Source organism: Diadema setosum, chromosome 22 (genome assembly GCF_964275005.1).
Source record: "Diadema setosum chromosome 22, eeDiaSeto1, whole genome shotgun sequence".
Classification (NCBI taxonomy): Eukaryota; Metazoa; Echinodermata; class Echinoidea; order Diadematoida; family Diadematidae; genus Diadema; species Diadema setosum.
The window spans coordinates 23,061,326-23,074,749 of record NC_092706.1 but is presented as its reverse complement, the minus strand read 5'-3'; the positions used below and the strand labels follow the sequence as shown (position 1 = coordinate 23,074,749).

Sequence of the window (13,424 nt, the reverse complement as noted above, 5' to 3'; positions counted from 1 at the left end):
CTGTAATTGTACAGTAAACTAAAATTATTCTGTTTCCAATTCGACAAGTGCACAAACTTGGTATTAACGTCAATGCCCTCATGACATCACATACTATAAAGCAACACTAGGGGCGGGGGTATTAATCACCTTCAGTGATAATTCTAGTTTCTTCTACGCTTAAGGGCGAGACACATTTTGGCATTTGCCTTTGTAAAAAAAAAAAAGAGTGCATCACTATGGTCGACACCCCTCATGATACATTTGTAGTTTATTCCAGTATTACTTCGTGAAGATGTATAAGTAAGATTTATACAGCATCAAGTATGAAATATCAGGTTCACAGCTTTAACACATAATATAGTTTTTACTCACTCTGCTTGGATCAATCGTTGCAGGTGCCATCAGAAAACTTCTCCAAGAGATTGATGTGGAGAATGTCACCTTGCCCATGCATAAGAAAGCTCGGTACCACGTGTGGTGATGTATTGGAATACCGGGACTTTGAAACCCTCATACATCCCAATTGGTTGAACGGTAAGGTATGTGCCAGCATGCATTGTTAGATATATGAATGCAATGTGTGTTGATGTGAATGTGTGAGGTGAGTGTATATAGTACTGAGTATTATATATATATATATATATATATATATACTAGCAGCACCTGTGGGAATCCACGGGTCTGAGGGGTTTCATTTTTTTCTCATATATACGATTTTGCACATAAAATAAAGAATTATATGGATAAAGAATGATGATAAAGAACATGAAATAAAGAGAAAAGTTTTCTCATTCTTTCGTTACTTGTGCTCTCTTCTACCCATGACCACCGTCCAACCCCCAAAAACACACACACATTTTCTCCCCCGCAGAAAAAACAAGCAAACAAACAAACAAACAAACAAAAACAAACATTCAGAGAAACATTACCGAAAGCGCTTATGAGATTCTCCGAAAGTTCTGCCCACAGATTCTTCCCGTCAAAACGGGGAGATACTATTGACACTATGACTTTGATATTAATATAACATATTCCTATACCCCCTGCTCTTGCATCCATGCAGGCACCCGAGGGAATCCACGGCTGGTGTCAAGGCCTAACATTTTTCTTCATTCCTATTTGTTTTCCGCCGTTACGGGAGAAAAATATTATATTTTCGTCTTCAATTGCTTCCTCCTTTTTGTTTTCAATCACCAAAACTTGGTTTGATAGATCATAGAATCATCCGTTTATCTGCTTCAGACTATACATCATCATTATTATTATCATATTATTCTTCTTATTAGGCCCCTATTGTTATATTGTTATTATAATTATTATTGTTATTTTGGGAGGGGGATCATAGTCATTAGGTTTAATAAGTAATCACCCGTGGGAATCCATGGGTCTCAGGGCCTCGTAATTTTTCTTTAATATTTCTTTTCCCACGTTATGGGAGAAAGAAGATTTATTTTTTTTTTGTCTTCATTTGCTCCCTCTTTTTTTAATTTTTATCACCAAAACTTGGTTTGATGGACCATAATAAGAACCACCCATTTCATTTCCACTTGTAACTTCAAAAATAGGCGATCGCCAATCTAGGTTTTTCCCCACGTCCGCTCATCTTATGAATATCATGTTTACAGCAGCATGCAGTAAACGAATGGACAGCGGCACTTGTTTTATCTGATATGGAAGGGTACGATCGGCAAGTACAAATTTAAGTGGATATATAGCCGTCCTAAACAGTCTGAGTACAATGATACCCGACTTGAGAGTAAACTAAATGATGAACCCGAGCTGCATAATATCCTGCAGTTGTGCAAAATACAATAAAATAACAGCCAAGAAACTTAATAGCTGTTTTGTTAGGGAATTAAGTTGGCCACCTTGAATGAACTTTTAATTAGGTCTACGTTTAACTTGGGAAATTGTGGAAGACATTGTATTTGAGGGTCCTTTGTCCTTAGCTGTGGAGGTTAGCTTTTTAAGTGTGAGAAGGGGAGCTGAATTTTAGATCTCGCCGAGTATACAGACCTACGGTAAAGCTATGTATATAGGGGAAGAACATTTTCTGAAAATGATGATTATAGCCTGCTGCTCATCATCAGTCAGTCCAAGTGTATAGTCTTCGAAGTCTGAAATATCTTGTGACACTTTGATAGATCTGGTGAATATGTAACTTTGGTTACAGAAAAAAAGCTGCCGAGGTCAGATCCGAACTACACACCAATTGTTGAAATCTCCCTATGTTGGAATATACAGTATGTGTGGCAATGATGGTGATGACAGTCACAAAAATGGGACTGTGAGAACAAGCCCACAGGAGTGCAATTTGGTGATGCCTTCCCCGCGTATCTCTCTCTCTCTCTCTCTCTCTCTCTCTCTCTCTATATATATATATATATATATATATATATATATATATATATATATATATATATCCCTAGTTGGCACCTTAGGGAGACATATTGGGGGGAAGTGTCTTCATTAGGGAGACAACTGGTCATTAAGGAGACAATTTTCGTGTCTCCATTGCGTAAACTGCCATTGAACATGTAATAATAAATTTGCATATAAAACAAATGGAAATGTCTTCCAAATGACCCATCTAGGAGTATATATATATATATATATATATATATATATATATATATATGTGGGCATATAATTATGTATATTGATATATACATACAATGTATTTCTTTTTTGCTTCTGTGTGTGCCATGCCGTAGCATTACACATTCCCTTGAGAAGATGGCATTACAAAACAAAGTGTACAAATGAATGTTCCCACCAGATTAGATCTCAAGGTCTTAAAAATGAAGGAAATATTGAGCTATTTGCTGGACAGTTTAATTAAGGAATTCTCCATTTTTTGTGCATTATTTTACTGCAAAACAAAAAGTAGATAAGTACATGGGCATGTTGACAACCAAAGCCTCAGAAGAAGATAGGAAAGTGGTATATGAACCAGTGCCATCCATTTTACTTTCAATAGGTGACTTTTTTACTTTGTTCTTTATGTACCCTGGGGCAGAGTGCTGATGATTGTAGTTCCTCCTTAATTTGTCATACATTTTTAATAATTCCTTGATTTTGTGAATACAAGATTTTGTTTAAAAGTGATAACCGGAAGGTTTTGTTTCTGTCTTGGATTATATTTTGTTAGGTCATAAATGAGTACCTCCATCTTCTTCGAAATGAAATCAATGTACAGGACTATGGACATGTGTTCATCATACCCTCGTATGTTGCTGTACAGTGGAATGTCCGTGGAATGGCAGTTCAAGAAGGTATGGTCACGAGTTTTGCAGGCAATGTTTTTCTACTGTAAAGCAGTTGTGTTATTACCAACACAAAAGACTGAAGTTACTTTCATACGCAGTTGCTAAATATGAAACTTACGTATAGCAGTTGATGATTAGCTCCAGTCTTGACCTCACAATGCATGTTCACATGTGCACAAAACTTTAAGATAAAACTTAAAGGACAAGTTCACCTTCATAGACATGTGGGTTGAGTGAATGCAGCAATATTAGTAGAACACATCAGTGAGAGTTTGAGGAAAATCGGACAATCTGTTCAAAAGTTATGAATGTTTTAAGTTTCTGCTCAGTCACGGCTGGATGAAAAGACTACTATAGCTTGTGATGTCACATGAGTACAACTATATAAAGAAAGAATAAAGAAAATTCAACATATTTCCATTTTTCTCGCATAACAAAAGAACACTGGACTTCTCTCTTTCAGAAGGCAGGGGGAATAATATTACCCTTAACATACGTCAGTAGCAAGTCGAAGAAATGTGCACTTTATTCAAAAAGTAAAGTTTTGTGAAATTCTCTTTTTATTTTCCTTATGTAGTTGTACGCATGTGACATCATACACTGTAGTAGTCTTCTCTTCCAGCAGTGACTGCGCAGATACTTAAAATATTCGTAACTTTTGAACGGATTGTCCAATTTTCCCAAACTTTCACTGATGTGTTCTACTAATATTGTTGCACTCTCTCTATCCTTATGTATATGAAGGTGTACTTGTCCTTTAAGAGTGAATCCTGCTCAATTTTTGTACAGGAATTGCAGAATCTTGTCACTTAACCTTTAATATACCCATGCAAAATAGCGCAGCTGGAGGTTGACTCAGACGCAAACTCACAAGTTCGTTGATTATTGTTGTGAGGTGATGTTGGGCACTGGTGTGTATTGTGTAACAATCTTTGGGTTTGTACTCAGATGAGTGAGTATCAGCACTCATAATATTGTGGGGGGGGGTTTAGAGCGAGAGAAAGAGAAAGAATATTTTGGGCAATAAGGTCAAAAATCAAATGTAAAGCCTTGAGTGAAAACGTGAAAATTCTATATTTCCTCATATCTCGAAAATGGTTCAAGGTAGGCCTATACATCATTCATGGAACTTAGTGAATATGCAAATACTGATTGGCAGTGATTGTTGCGAAAATGTTATGGTCAAAGGTCAAGGGTCAATGGCCAATTAAAAGGTCAACTCAAGCTTTCATTATTTCCCTACTATGTATGCGGTTTTTTTTCCTTGTTTTGTATGAGCCTGTAGTAATTTCACATTTTTTATATTCATGTTATATTGCATATAAATATTGTTTCTTCATTTTTGTAAAATCAATTTTAATTCAGCCTCTGGCTGTGTTCAATGATTTGTTAGATAAAGGTGCTTAATAGTGATAATAAAAAATTACTAACATTATTCTGTGTACTCACTGATGATGTGTTTCTAATCATCAACTAATCTTTAAGATTGCTAGCTTTTGAGTGCACTCACACGGCACTTAACTACAAGCTAATCATCAAGAGTTTAATTTTGAACGTAAATTTATGTAAAGTTTAGGAACAGCAAGTAAATGCCACTTTTCTAAGAGTGGGTTTGTGTAGTAACAAAGAATTGTTGGCAATTAAAAAAATATGAGAAGATAAAGCTTATCAACTGCTTGAGCAGATCGAAATCTGTCAAAAGAACCAATTCCACGCTTTGAAAAAAAAAATCATAAAATATAAAATGCCCACATACATCGATCCTCAAATCGTTGAAATGATGTATGAAAAAAACCCACATATACCTCCTTGAACTACTAGACATTGTAACTAATGACGAAAAGTTGTCATTCACTTTAAAATGAGAGTATTGGTTTATTTACCTGTAGGTGACCCTTTCAAAGTTCAAGTGGGCATTTATGCCAATCAACATTAGACAGAGCCACTAGATCCTTCTTGTGGCAAATGTTCCAGAAATGAAAATGTCTGTTCCTGACTCCCTTCGGGATCTGATCACACCATCTATACGTGGACAAGTTCAGGTCAGATTTTCAAAGATAATGTGCAGAATGCCAATAGACATATGTTATGTTTTTATATCGATCTTTTATTCTTAGAATTTTAATTTCAATGGTGTTTAGTACGCCATTCAATGAATTTATTACAGTGAGTATATAAACATGTACATTCAATTTTTCACTCACAGTTCTGCAAATCAAAGGAACATTTATTATGTGTATTGACCTATATTCCCTTAGGTTTTTAACAATTGACCCCAGACTTGACATGTGCAACTACTATCATAGGAGAAGAACAAACCCCCTTGTCTCTTCAAAGATAATGTACAGAATGCCAATGGACATATATGTTATGTTTTGATACCAAACTTTTATTCCCTCCATTTCAGTGGTGTTTAATGAACCATTAAATGAATATGTTATAGTGAGTACATTGTCATGTACGTATACATTTTTTTTTTCACAGTTCTACAAATCAAAGGACAATATGTTTATTGACCTAACTCCCTCAGTTTTTTTTTTTTTTACAATTGACCCGAGTTTCAATTGCTTTCATAGGTAGAGGTACAGACCACAAGAGTGTTTTGTAGTCAGGATATCATAACGCATAACCATGGCAACATTACATTTTCATTAAAAAAGATTATTACTTCACATTTGGCTTCTTCAGAAAGTTTCAGCGAAGAAACACTAATTTCATACAGTGTAATATTGTTAATTGAAATTGGAACATAAAAAAGATGCAAAGTCTGACTGACACGGTTGTCAGTTTATAGTTGCCATTGCAACCAGCAATAGCAAAGATAGCTAAATTATATATCAAAATGTCTGTAATAAGATTTGAGGAAAAGTCACCAAATTTGGACAAAATGGAATGAATGGCGGAGGAGTGGCAAATGACACCGAATCCTGAAATGCACTAGAAAATATATCAAAAAAGGCTTTGTTTTAAATTTCTTATTGCTTTGTCACTTGATACTTTCTCAATTAAGGTTCATGAGTTTGTTAATGCTGGGAGCGTGCCTTCTATTGTCAAGCAATGAAAACTGTCTCGCCACCCCTTGATCATGTTATCGTCGGAAGGAAAACTTTGAAGGTGTTTTTCTCGAAACTCTGATTTCCTCAACCACTTGACATGCGCTAATATAATCACTGACATCTCCGCAATTGAGTACTTTTACGAGTTGTACTAAATATGACATCAGAGTAGAAGAGTAAGGGAATGATGTCATGCCATTTTCAGAAGATTGTCCTCCCCCGACCTTCGGATCCTTTTGTTGTAGCGGGTCACATATTATACTTGTGATCTCCAATAGGGTATTTGGTTAACCTCAACATAAGCCAGGAAAAACAAATCAAATACATTTTTTCGTCCATAAGAAAGATGTTCTATGTGTGTGTCTAGATCAACGCTGATATATATATATATATTTTTATGAATTACAAATAGAGTGTTGTCATCTATTAATAGATCCAATTACTTAAGTAATGCCAACAAGTTGACTTCATTTTGAAGCTAATGAGAGTCAAGCCCTCATCCCCACCACCTCAATCTTATCTCCTTTTTTGCATTTTGGCTGTAGCTCTTCAGTAAACCTTTACCTTTACCTTTATTTGTTTCTGTATGTTGGTAAAGGCACTCCATGGCACAGAGGGTCCAAGAAACAGGGGAGCTCCAAGGTGAGTGGAGCCATGATGAGTCCCTGACGTCTGCACTGCAGAAGGATGGAAGTTCGTGTGGTGCCTTTGTAATGCTGGTAATTAAACAGGACTAGCATTCTTCTTTATTTCAAATATTCTGTGAACAAGAACATATACTAATATATTCTCTTCTTGTGCCCATCATGTAAAAGTGAAGAGGTACTGCATGCTTTCAGGTTGTTTATTTGTCCATCCCATAACACTTAATTGCAAGTTTAGAGAAAACAAAAACAACAACAACAAACAGGCTTTTATGTTGGCTGACCATGGTATCTGCTACAGAGACTAACAACTAGTCTAGGGCTAAATCTCTCAAGATCAAAGGTTTGATGTGAATTGTATAGATAGGTATGCTAGTACTACAGTTAACAAAAAGAATAGGGCCTACACGCCTTTAAAATCATGGGGTTAATCATAGAAAAGAGTAGAACTGAATTCTCACCATATTTCAGAAATGGCTAAAGGTTTATCTTCATGAAACTGTAGGCCTACTCATATGGTTGTACTGACTGACAATAATTTTCTCAGGAAGTTCTTATGCCTCAGATACGCCATAAAGTGTCACCTGAGGCATTATATATTTTCAGGTTGTCCTTCTGTCTGTCCTTTCGTCTGTCTTTCTGTCTGTGTGACAGTTGAACTGACCTGTCTTTTGGGAGTTGAAATGAATATTTCCTCTGAATGCTGTGTTGCTATTTTCTTACAAGGTCAGTCTAGAACATGAAATCTTAGTGTTATGTGTCTGCAGTAATGACATTTATTACTTTGACAACGTCAATTACAGATACACTTCATCTTTTACTTACAACAGCTTTGTTAATGATCCTTTAAACCCAGGTAGACGAGCTTGATGATTTCATGTTGATATCTTATCAATACTAGTTGACTATAATAAGACATTCACATATAGATTTCATACACTAGAATGTGAATTTTACATGTTTCAGCATGTTGATGTTCCAAGTTTGCTTATTGATATTATCACATTTGTTGAGCCAGTCTCCTGACTAGTCTCCTGACTCTTTTTTAGGAATATGTTTATGATTGTATTTCCTAATTAGATGTAATAGTACACGTGATTGGTTACGTATTTCTTTACTCACATAAATGTTAATGAATATACGTATATATGTGTATATGTGTGTGTATATATCTATATATATATATATATATATATACATTGTACACACAAACAAACAAACATACATACATACATAGTTATGTTCATTAATTATTATTATTATTATTATTATTATTATTATTATTATTATTATTATTATTATTATTATTATTATTTGTCTTTGTCTTTAGAACGCATTAGCGATCACAAGAGGTCTGAATCCAGCTAGCCTTGGTCAGGTACATGCAAGAAAAATGAGGGATATGTACTAAGGGCATTACTGGCAGCAGCAGTGAAACCACCCAAGCAAAGACGAATCTGTGATGCTGTGGGGTGCAGCAAGCCCCCTCTGCCAGCAGACTGGGTTTGTTGTGAGGTGTGTGGGAGGTGGTGTCACCTCATATTTGTTGACATCTACAGACCTCCAAAGGGTGACTTTGTATGCCCTGTGTGTAAGGCACAGTATGAGTAGGTGAATATAGAGGCCCATCTTCCATATGTGACCGTGCATCACAAAAAAAAAAAAAAGTCATACACTTGATTTTACGTGAGGACTCTTGAAAGGGGAAATGGGTCAACTGAGTCAATCTTGTGTGTTTCATATTTGCAGAAAGAGCTATCCTTCTACATAATTCTTTAGTTTGGGATCATAACATGAATGTGAAATTGTGTTTTCAGCAGTTTTTCTTCAACCTTTTTGGAGGAAGAGTAGAACGATCAGGTATGTCCCCTTTTCATTTATTGAAATTATTTACACACTCTTTACTTTTAAGTCTAATAACTTTTGAAACGATAAGTCTACTGATTTGAAAGTTGACATTAAACATGCATAGAATATGTTAAAGGAGCATGCTCAATTTCAGCTTAATCTGATAATCCCTTCATTGTGGTAGCTCCAGAGGTTTACATTCATTGCACAGCTAGCACGGCTTGGTAAAGATTAAGTGCTTGAATAGACCCTCTTTTCTCAATTCACACTTTTCCAGAGTGTGTGCTTTCGTTCTAGTATTTAGATAGGTTAGGGGAGTCCATTTGAATTGTGTGATACATCATTTTAAAGCTTAGTTAAGAATCTGCCCTTAACTAAATGTCAATGTCTGGCAACGTTTTGTTGGTTTTGTGATGCATGGTCACATTATGTCACATAATAATTCTGGATGGAGACATCAGTTCTCCAAGTATATATATTATAATGCATTATTCTACCAAGTGGGATTTCTTGAAAAAGGCTTGCATTAAGGTCATAATGACATTTCAATCTTGTAAATATAACTTGGGGAAACAGTCTCTTCTGCCCAAAATTAGTATACCAAATCATAAAATCATAATTGTGTATGCAAAATGGCGGCTGAATCAGCATAGATTGCAATTTCAGAAATGCATCTTCTCCAACCATCTTATTATAGGAAATATGTAGTATATCATGGCAAAATACCATAGGCACATGCCAGTAAATGTTTTCCTGGCTGTATATCAAGATCCTTTTATTTTCAGTGAATGTTTAATGTAATTGATAGAGACTTTATCCTGATATGAATGCATTTGTACATGCCTTTATACAGTTGTTCATACTCATACTTCCATAAAATGCAATTGAATTGATAAAGGAGACATGGCCCTAAAGTCTAAGTGAAAATTTTACACATGCATGTGCCCAAGCTTAACCCCTCGATCGCCCAAAGTCCCCATTACACAAAACAGTAAATGCAAATGCATTTGTTATAAAAGCATAGATGATTTTCATCAAACTATCACTAAATGCCTGTTCTGAAAATGTGCACATATACCATTTAGGACATAACTTTCTGAAGTTGCTAATTTGCATATTTGGCTGCAACATGCTTGTGAGAAACATGTAATCAGATATTTTCTTGTAACCCTTCATGGTTAGTAAGGAGCACCTGAACAGTATTTAAGTCAAGTATATAGTATTAGACAAAATAATGAAAACAAAATAAGTAAAAAAGGACGGAGATCCAGTATACAAAGTTAATGAGATAAGACAAGTATTAATCATGCTGTTACCTGCTTTTAGAAGTTGTAGATTCATTCGTCCCGTTAATGCACGTAGTTAAGACCTTATAAAATCTTCAATCAAATCAGTAGTTTACCCTCTCAATTACCCTTATTTACAAACAAATTATTTCATATATTTCATTCACTTATTCATTCATTGACCTTGTACCTTATATTCTTTAAACTTTCATCAACACTCAATGAACAGTTTGTCTACACTGAATGTACAGGCCTTCTCATCATGCATGGGATAAAATCTCTTTTGCCTTGCAATTTTCAGTTCTTTAAAAGAATTGTTGGTAACGATTCATGAAGATTAAAAAGAAGTATTATTTGGTGGCCATATTGTTTATAAGTGTAAGAAATGGCTTTCTGGGCACTACTAAGATTCTTTTTAAGAACTGGGTATTTCTCTTGCCCATGTAGCGCAAACGATACATAGTAATCATTTTTCCATCATAGCTGCCATTGTCCTGATCGGTGTCTTTCGCGTACTCTCGCCAAATTTCCATATGGCTTGTAAATGTAAATCAGCTTTCCCTAAGAAGCACAGACGCAAAGTACTGTGGTGTACTCGTATTATCTTTCCGCAGATTTGAGCCATATGACCCCCAAAACTGGCACCACAAAATGTCTGTGTCAATGTGCTTGAATTATGTTTAAAAGTCTGATTCCCCTAGTTTTTACTGCCACATGTGCTTGCACGCTATCACATTAATTTTTTCAGAAATCCCACTTGAAAGAAATACAACTATGCATTCTTCAACTATAGCACCAATTGATTTATCCTAAAACTGTTGCAGCTCAAAGTCATAGAAGAGTGCTAGCTTTGCTGTTATGTAAATTTTATGTCAGATTTTTTTTCCAATGCAAAAGTATGAGAGTAGGAATGATGCGTCACCATGGGCCACAAAGCATTAAGAGTGGCACAAGTGCATCACCAGTTTGTTTAGAACATGCTTACCGTACATTCTGTATGCAAAGTTGTGCAGTATAGGTCAGATTCTTGTGAGTAGCAGACAGTATGCTACCATGGTAAGAGTATATAATGGTGCAAAATCAACAAGGTCTTGCAACTTGATATTTGTCTCCAGCTAGTAGACAATTCCGACGAAATATGTTTCATGTGATTATTTTGAAAATAAGATGTGTAAGACTTATTTATGACAAGCCAAAAGCATGTTAACAGTAACATGATTTCAGTTATTGTTTTCTCCAGTGCAAAAGGATAAAAGCAAGAATGGTTTGCAAGCTTTGACCACAAAGCATTAAGAGTGGCACAAGTGCATCACCAGTTATGTTTGTATTCAACATGCTTGCATTCCGCAAAGTTGTGCAGTACAGGTCAGATTCTTATGAGTAACAGACAGTATGCTCCCATGGTAAGAGTATATTATGCTGCAAAATCAACAAGGTCTTCCAGCTTGGTAGTTGTCTCCAGTTACCAGAAAATTCATACGAAGTATGTTTCATGTGATTATTCGATCCATCTGATCCTTTAAGTGAGGCCTCTACCAGACATAGACTTGAAGCATGTATTAATGATATGACAGCTTGGATGATACGGAACAAACTCAAACTGAATGATGACAAAAGTGAATTCATAATGATTGCATCAGAACATCTGCCAGCAAAGGTCCGTAGTCAATCATTACGAATTGGACGTGTCAATGTACAATCTGTATCAAATTGTAGGAATCTGGGAGTTTATTTTGACCATGAAATGTCAATGGCGACGCACATTACAAACACATGTCGATCTGTATATTTGCAACTATATTTACGCAATATTCACATAAGTATCAGGAAATCCTTATAAAACAAAGTTGCAGCCTCTGTTATTCATTCGTATGTTTTGTCTCGTATTGATTATGGAAATGCATTATTGTTCAAGGCTTCATCTTACCAACTGGCCAAACTGCAGCGTGCTCAGAACTCTGCTGCTCGGGTCCACAGTGGAACATCTTGCTTCTCCAGCATTACCCCAGTTCTAAAAAATCTCCACTGGCTATAAGTATCCAAGAGGATAGAGTTTAGAATTTTTCTTCATACATGGAAAGTATTACATTCTTCAGCTCCAAAATATTTGCAAAACCTTGTTTCAGAATACGTCCCTGGCAGAAATCTCCGTTCATGTAATAATAAACAATTAACGGTTAAAAGAACAATCTCCACTCTCGGAGAAAAAGCCTTTGTTGCTGCAGCCCCATCTCTCTGGAACGCTCTTCCACTGAGGATCCGATCAGCAGAGACCATTGAAACATTTAAAAAGCTTCTGAAATCACATATTATGTTCGCATCTTGTTTTGATTGAATTTTCAACGAATTGGTCATTGGGTGTACATCTCTATCTATCTCTTTCTTCTTTTTCAACCTTCTTTTGTACAATTATGACTACGATGTATGTTATTCTTTTTGTAATTACGACATTTTGCTCACAACATCTAAAATAAGCCTGTTCTGTCAATGTGGCCCACAAAGTATTTAGTAGACAATTAAGAGGAAGTATGTTTCAAGTGATTATTGTGAAGTAAAGTTATGTAAGACTTTTTTTTAGACAAGCCAAAGACATGTACCGAGTAAAATAATTTCAGTTATTTTGTTTTCTGATGCAAAAGTATGAGAGCAAGAATGGTGTGTCAACGTGGGCCACAAAGCATTAAGAGTGGCACAAGTGCATCACAAGTTTGTATATAACATGCTTCCATTCTGCAAAGTTGTGCAGGTCAGATTATTATGAGTAGCAGACAATATGCTGCCATGGTACGAGTACATTATGGTGCAAATCAACAAGGTCTTGCAACTTCATGTTTTTCTCCAGCTAGTCGACAATTCAGGGGAAATATGTTTCATGTTATTATTGTGAAGTTAAGTTGTGTAAGACTTCTCTATGACAAGCAAAAACTTGTGTCCTGGTAACATTTTAGCTACTTTTTTCTTTTTTCTTTTTTTTTACAAATACAGAAGTCTGAGGCCTGGTATAAGAAACAGTTGAAACCTTGCTCTTGTGTTTGCATTCTATAGTATGAGAGTTCCTAGGGATTTCAGGATCCATTCCAAAAGTAAGTAGTTTAATAAAAAAAAAGTAAAATCTTACAAGTTCAACAGTAGAAATTTGACTGAAAACTGATGAAAAATTAAGAAGTTATGAAATGTTGAAGTTTTGCTAATTTCTGCAAAACAGTTCTTGTACAGTGGATATTATGTAAATGAGTTATATAACCATGTTACAATCTCACAGTTTTCTACTGATTGTGTAAAAAAAAACAAAATGAAAATTCAATGTTTCCGTCAGTGAAATCTCAAACATGATGTTAT

General features: G+C 35.5%; 1 long non-coding RNA gene across 2 annotated transcripts; it reads left to right on the top strand.

Moving 5' to 3' along the window:
• The first annotated feature begins 399 nt into the window (after positions 1–399).
• LOC140245064 (uncharacterized) lies at positions 400–6,958 on the top strand. Of its 2 annotated transcripts, none has more exons than XR_011902316.1 (4): positions 400–521; positions 3,182–3,257; positions 5,141–5,293; positions 6,906–6,958. It is a non-coding gene; the product is annotated as an uncharacterized lncRNA (long non-coding RNA). The 2 variants fall into 2 exon arrangements; XR_011902317.1 differs by having other exon boundaries at positions 410–516.
• The last annotated feature ends 6,466 nt before the right edge of the window (positions 6,959–13,424 follow it).